The sequence below is a fragment of the Serinus canaria genome, chromosome 4A (assembly GCF_022539315.1).
Source record: "Serinus canaria isolate serCan28SL12 chromosome 4A, serCan2020, whole genome shotgun sequence".
Classification (NCBI taxonomy): domain Eukaryota; kingdom Metazoa; phylum Chordata; class Aves; order Passeriformes; family Fringillidae; genus Serinus; species Serinus canaria.
The window spans coordinates 4,804,880-4,811,138 of NC_066318.1; the positions used below are offsets into that span (position 1 = coordinate 4,804,880).

Here is a 6,259-nt window from a genome sequence, read left to right on the forward strand (position 1 = left end):
ATTCACCCCCAGTGGAATGCCATTGACTGCACGGGCTGGAGCTGCAACAGGGATAAATTGGCCTATCAAAAATACATAAAAATTTTGAAACAGAATTCAGTGACGTGTGGAAGCGATTTATCACAGCTATGTCACTTAAAATGACATTATCACTAGCAAACCCATTAAATGTTATGGGTCCCATTAAGATTCCTAAAGGGCCAAACAACAAAGGAGTTGTTGGGATGGGGCTGGAGGGGATTTCTATGCTGACCCAATAACCACTGGCTACTCACCTGGTCCTGAGCCTGGGATGGACACAGCCAAGGAGCTGCAGGGGGACAGCCACCACCTGCACCGGCAGGACATGGCCACACGTGTTCTCGTGGTGCTGGCAGCAGACACAGCATTGTCACCAGATCCGTGCAGCAGCAGTGCCACTGGCTCCTCAGTCCATTGTCTCACAAGTGGAAGAGTAAGCCCATCAAAACACGGTGCTTCAGGAGCCCAGTGTGTTTGTCCTCCTCCTGCAGGCTTCTGTTGCAGCATCCCAGTTCCACAGCTGGAGTGTTGCTGCTCTAGCTGGCTTCCCATTCTCAGTAGCTGTAGTTTGATAACGAGCCCTGCAGGGAGTGGGAGGGAAGGAAAGCAGACACCTTTATTTTGTGTGTGACAATGATCTCAAGCCCTCCACGGACCCTCAGCAGCAGTGAGAGCCCAGCACAGAGCAGTGCCTCCACAGCTGGGCACTGTGTGTAGCTCCAGCAGGAGCTGGGAGGTTCAGTCAGGGCATCCTGAGGGCATCACAGGATGTACCTAATGACACTAATCATGTTTTCATGGAGATGGGCTGAGGAACACTGCCTGAGTCTGGGAGTGTCCAAAGTGAGCAGTTCTTTCCAGGACTTGGGCTCAGGCAGCTGTGAGGGCCAGGATGGCTTCAGTGACAGTCCAGCCTTGCTGGTGCAGCTGTGGTGAGCAGAGCCCAGCCAGGGCAGAGCAGCAGAGGGGCTGGCTGGAATGCACAGCCCCGCTGATGGAATAAAAGAACAACCAACTCTTTTCTCTTGGGGAAAAAACAAACCACAGCTTGCTAAATTGCCTTACCAGGATTTGATTATTGCAGATATGGGGCCAGGCAGCCTCAGTCACAGAAGATTTCATTACTCTCAGTGTGGCTGTGGGTCCTGTTGTCCCTCTGTCCCCGAGCAGGAGCAGGGGCACAGCGCTCCGCGCATTCCGCCCTGCAATCCCCCTCTTCTTATTATTCCCTAAAATTGTCAAGGACAGCAGGTACACAGGAGCACAGATAGCAGCACTGTCCCTTCAGAGGTGTCACTGAGAGGTCTGACAGCAGCATGGTGACGGGGGCCCCGTGTCCTCCTTGCCAGCTGGGTACCACGGGCACAGGGATGGGGCAGGTGCAGCCCGGGCAGCAGGTGAGCATTCCCTTGATCTGTTCACAAGATTGCACCTAGCAGAGAGAGGGCAGGAGGAGCCATCCACACTTCATGTCAGAGGTGTCACAATGCATTAGTCTGGAGACAGAAAAGAACAACAATTGCATCTTAAACTGGGATAGTTAATTTATTGTTGGAGAATGGAAAGGCAAAGCGTAAGAAGGGCTTTTTTGCACACCCTGGGTAGATTGTTAAAAACCAGATACATTAATCTTTCTTTTTTTTCTTTTCCCCCATGACTATAAAAACAGAAAGCTACCAGAGGAATCAGGAAGAGAATTGTAAGCTTCATGGCAACTCATGTCTCTGAAATTCTTCACCAAGTATTTCTAGCAGGAGTTCCTGACAATCTCAAGCTGTAGGACTGCCTTTTGTTCTTCTGCTAATTGATGTTTTTACACGGCACCATACCTAATCCCTGCCTCTTAAATCAAATTTTATTAAAATTCCTTAGCAGCACAATGAGAAATAGTCACTTGGGCTTTTATCCATTTCTTATTCTAAAATCCCAAAGCATTTTCCTTGCATCTGGTAGGGCTTGCAGGCAAGAGCTTTTATCCTCTGGTGACTGCAGGATGCACCAAAGCAACTTAAACTGTGCCACACATGAGCAGGCAGCAGGTCTGGCAGGGATGACCATTGAAATGACCATTTTCTTGGGAGCAGTGAATTGTTTCCATGCCCAAAGGATTATGCTACTAATCAAATACAACTTCTCCCCAGCCTGAACACCTACGCCTTATTCACAGCTGGAAATGTATCAAAACCACTGTCATCAAGAGGTGTCTCTTAGATTAAAACCAAAGAAATTTTATCCATATTTTTCCAGATTTTGATCACTGGATGTGGGTAACAGGAACCTGAGCTAGATCAGCAAAATCTGGGCTGCTACATGAGGTAAAAGCAGCTTAAATGCTGCCACACCCCACTGGAGGGTTTGGGATATGAGATGGCCTTGGACCACATTTCAGAATCGGAGGCTGCTGTTTGAAGAAGTCAGACAGTAAGATAAAAAAGGCAATGAAATGGGAGTGCAACCAGATGCAGCCTCCATCCTGCCTCCCTGTGTGTCCATCATCTGAGGGCTGCATCTCCCAGCCTCATCTGGTAAAAACTGTGGGGGTGATTTGGACGTACTGCTGGAAGCAAATAAGGCAACTTTGTCCATAATGGAACTTTTCCCCACATTAGGAAGCAAATAACTTCAGAAAAGGAAAATTTGGGTTTTGTGTGCATTGTGGATTTATATGGCTGCAGTAAAACCTCTGCAGAACCCAAAGTGACACGTTTCCTAATTCTCTGATGTGGTTGGAGTTCAGCACCAAATGGGATAGCAAATGAAATTCAGCTACCACAGGCTGATCCTCCTCACTCAGATATTGAGCTCTGCAGAAAGTCACGTCCAGGCAGAAGCACACATCTGTCCCAGCTCTGTGTGCACACCCATCCACCTACCCACAGGAGATTCTTTGGGTGCTCTGCTGTGACATTTATTGACAAAGTCCCCGAGGTACTGCACCTATTCTTTCTGGCATTACCCATGTCGTGCAAGATATAAAATTCTTGGTGGATGTTCTGAGTTTGTCTTTAATAGACCTGGAGGCTCTGAGTGCCTTTTCACAGATTGTGTTCCAGCTGTCTGCTGATATTTGAGTGTGCAGGTCCTGGTCCCATGCTGTGCAAACAGGCAGCCTCCCACACATTCTGTGTACCAGGAGTAATTTATGAGTCTATCCAGAAAGGAAATAACAGTGTGTTAAGAAGGGGTTATGTAAAGCTCTGAGATTGAGAAGTAGCTCAGTTAACTCTGTACAACTTCCCAACATCACCGTTATGTTTCAGCTGATTTACAAATACAGGAGGCCTTCAGCTGGTGATTCATATTCCTGCTGAAGCAGATGGGGGGGGAGGGAGGAAGTATAATCACTGTCTCTGCGTAAATCTCATGTCACTGAAAGGCTCCTACCTTGAAACCTCATATTCATTAACCATCTTCTGCAAAAGCGAGTGTCTGAACTGAGCTGCAGGTCCCAAGGCACCCAGGGATATTCTGGTACCAATCAAATGGATGAAAAAATAACCTATGAGGTGCTGGCCGTTTGTTTTCCATCTCACGCCACCGGGATTTCTTGCAAATTGCCCTTAATTGCAAATACTACAGGCAGTGCATCAGAACCCACGTGAAGGGATGGGCAGTGCCTGGCACCCCTGCCAGGAGCCCTGGAGGAGCACTGAGGCTGAAGGGAGTGACCATCACCACACACAGCCATCCATGCTGGGCACTGAGGGCTGATCAAAGAAAAACCATTTGCAAGGCTCTATTTTAGCTTTTCTGCCCCCCAAAATGGAAACCAGCCTGTAGGTATTGGAGACACCTGTCTGCGAACCATTTCTGTTCTGTTTTTCAAAGCCAGAGAGCAGATAATGGGGTCTGAACAGCAAAACCTCTCCTAGTTCAAGAGCAGGTTGCATTTAGCAGCTTCACATCCCTTCTCAATTGCAAACAAGGCACAAAATGCAAAAGTTGCAATCCACTCAGCTTAACAAGTTCAGCATGATTTATTTAATGTCCCTCAGAACATGAATATTTAAAGTGGACAACGACCTCTAAGCAGAGGAAAGTTATGAAAATCCATATGTGCCACCTCTGCACCCAGAGGCCAAGCTGAGTTTGCTGCTCAGCTCAGGTCAAAGGGGAGCATAGCAGAGGCACCATCCTTCATCTGGGGCTGCCCCTGACCTGCACAGCTCCCACTGCCACAAAGGTGCCTGCAGAGCCCTGGGCTCTGTCCCCGGGGCCAGCAGGGCAGGGGCCAGCAGGGCTGGCACACAGCCTGCAGCTCAGGTGTGTCCCCAGCCAGCTGCACAGGAGGGGGCAGCTCAGATTTTGGCAGGCACACACACTGCCCAGCCAGGGGTCACAGCCCCTGGGCTGAGCTGGAGGCTGAGCTGAGCTGTCACAGGAAAGGTTTAATCCCACATGAAGGTTTTCACAAACATTTCTCCCCACCTCACCCCAAGCTAGTGCCAGCATCAAACATTTTTAACCTCACAAAATATTCTATCCATTTTTACTCTCCTAAAAAAAGTTTTCTGCTCTCCCAGCTTTCTTGAGACTGTTACTAACATGTTATGCACTTTTTTTTTCCTTTTTGCAGGCATTTCTATAAAAATTCTCAGCTATCTAGACAAAACCACTGACAATCCTCCCCAAAAACCTCCAACTGGTTTGGTTTGAAGATTTCAAGACAAAACCAACAGTGAACGTGGCACCTTTTCCACATTTCTCAGCCAAAAACATTGCTGATCTGGAGAGGTTTTTGGTGGCTTTAGGAGCATCTCTGAGCCCCACGGTGGGGCCAGCCCCAGCCCCATGCAGGCACCACCTGCACAGGATGTGTCACCACCACTGTCACACAGGGCAGGCAAAGGGAGCCACGTGGGACAGGCTCATCTGGAAATCAGAGATAATAATATTTTCCTACCTGGCAGCCCCATTAGGGGAATCTTCGTTAGTGCTGGGGAGGCAATCAGGACGTCACCATGATGAGAGCCATATAAAGCTGTCCCTGAGCAGTGCCAGTCACAGCCAGCCAGCCCAAGCCCAGTCCTACCCTCTCTCCTCCTGTCACACAAGTCAGACAGCCCAAATTTAAAAGCCAAGGAGCTGTCTGCCATTTTCCCTGGTTTTAGCCACTGGGACTCGAGCTTTGCCAACTGTTAGCACCTAATGTTGCAACCAGCACATTTCAGCTTCAGCCTGTGAGATTTCTGGCATTTCACTTATAAAGATGCTGAGTTCCTAAAAAAAGCACTTTTTGCAATGGAAGCTTCTCATGAAAAATTGTTCACACCCATTTTTTTCACCAAAGTGTGTTGAAAGCCAAAGAGAAAAAGCCAAGAAGAAAGCAGCAAGCAAGCAGAGCTGGAGAAGGCCCTGGGGAGATGAGACCCTGGCTGGTGCAATGGTGTGATTCACTCTGGAGTCTGCTGCTCAGGGCTGGGACCTTCACAGGCTTCTCCTCCTGCCCAGGGAAAGGAAGAGCTGAAATCATCATCACCAAGGGACAGGGCCACACAGAATCTTCCCTGGCACAGGGATGCTTGTGCCACCCAGGGCAGCAGCTGGAGCCGGACCAGGCTGGGCTCTGGGATGGCTCCATTCTCATCCCACTGGTTTTCAGCAGCTCCTGCAGGAATCAAGCACTTCCCAAATGTGTTCTCACCTCAACAACCAAAATGCCAGCTCTTCCAAACTGTGATTTCTTCAGGCAGCCCCAGCACCCTGCCCTCCTCCTCAATCTGACAGCTCAGGAGAGAAAGCAGATTTCTGGGTGCAGTCTGACTCCAGGCCAACCTGAGAGCTGAAAATCAAAGTGGATAGAAGTAGATTCATTATAGACTAATTAAGCCAGCAGAAGACTCCTGCACAAAGGTTGATGACATTCACTTCAGGATAATTTTGAAATAAATATGAGGATTCATAGGAAAAAAAATGCAGTTGGGAGAAGATATTTTTGAAGCATAAATATAGCTCATTTCTAGCCCCCCTCCTCCACATATCAATTAATGAAGCAAATCATCTGTCTGAATCAAAGACGTGGGGGAAAAACACAGTTATCTATTTGAACTCCAAAAAAATTAAAGTATTCAAAATGAAACATATAATTAGCCTGTAGGACTCTCTGCCGTAGGTTATTGAGGCAAAAAAGAAAAAACCCTTACTAACTTTCAAAAAGGACTCGAGAGCTACAAGAATAGCCTTTGCTGCTCCACAAAAGAGGGGAAATGTTCATCTTCTGGGGACAAGCAGGCCCAGC

General features: G+C 48.1%; 1 long non-coding RNA gene across 1 annotated transcript; it reads right to left on the minus strand.

Moving 5' to 3' along the window:
• Window positions 1-467: 467 nt before the first annotated feature.
• Window positions 468-5,788, minus strand: LOC127059604 (uncharacterized). The gene is made up of 3 exons (XR_007777575.1): window positions 5,666-5,788; window positions 1,087-1,517; window positions 468-602 (listed from the first exon to the last, which is right to left on the minus strand). It is a non-coding gene; the product is annotated as an uncharacterized LOC127059604 (long non-coding RNA).
• Window positions 5,789-6,259: the final 471 nt, after the last annotated feature.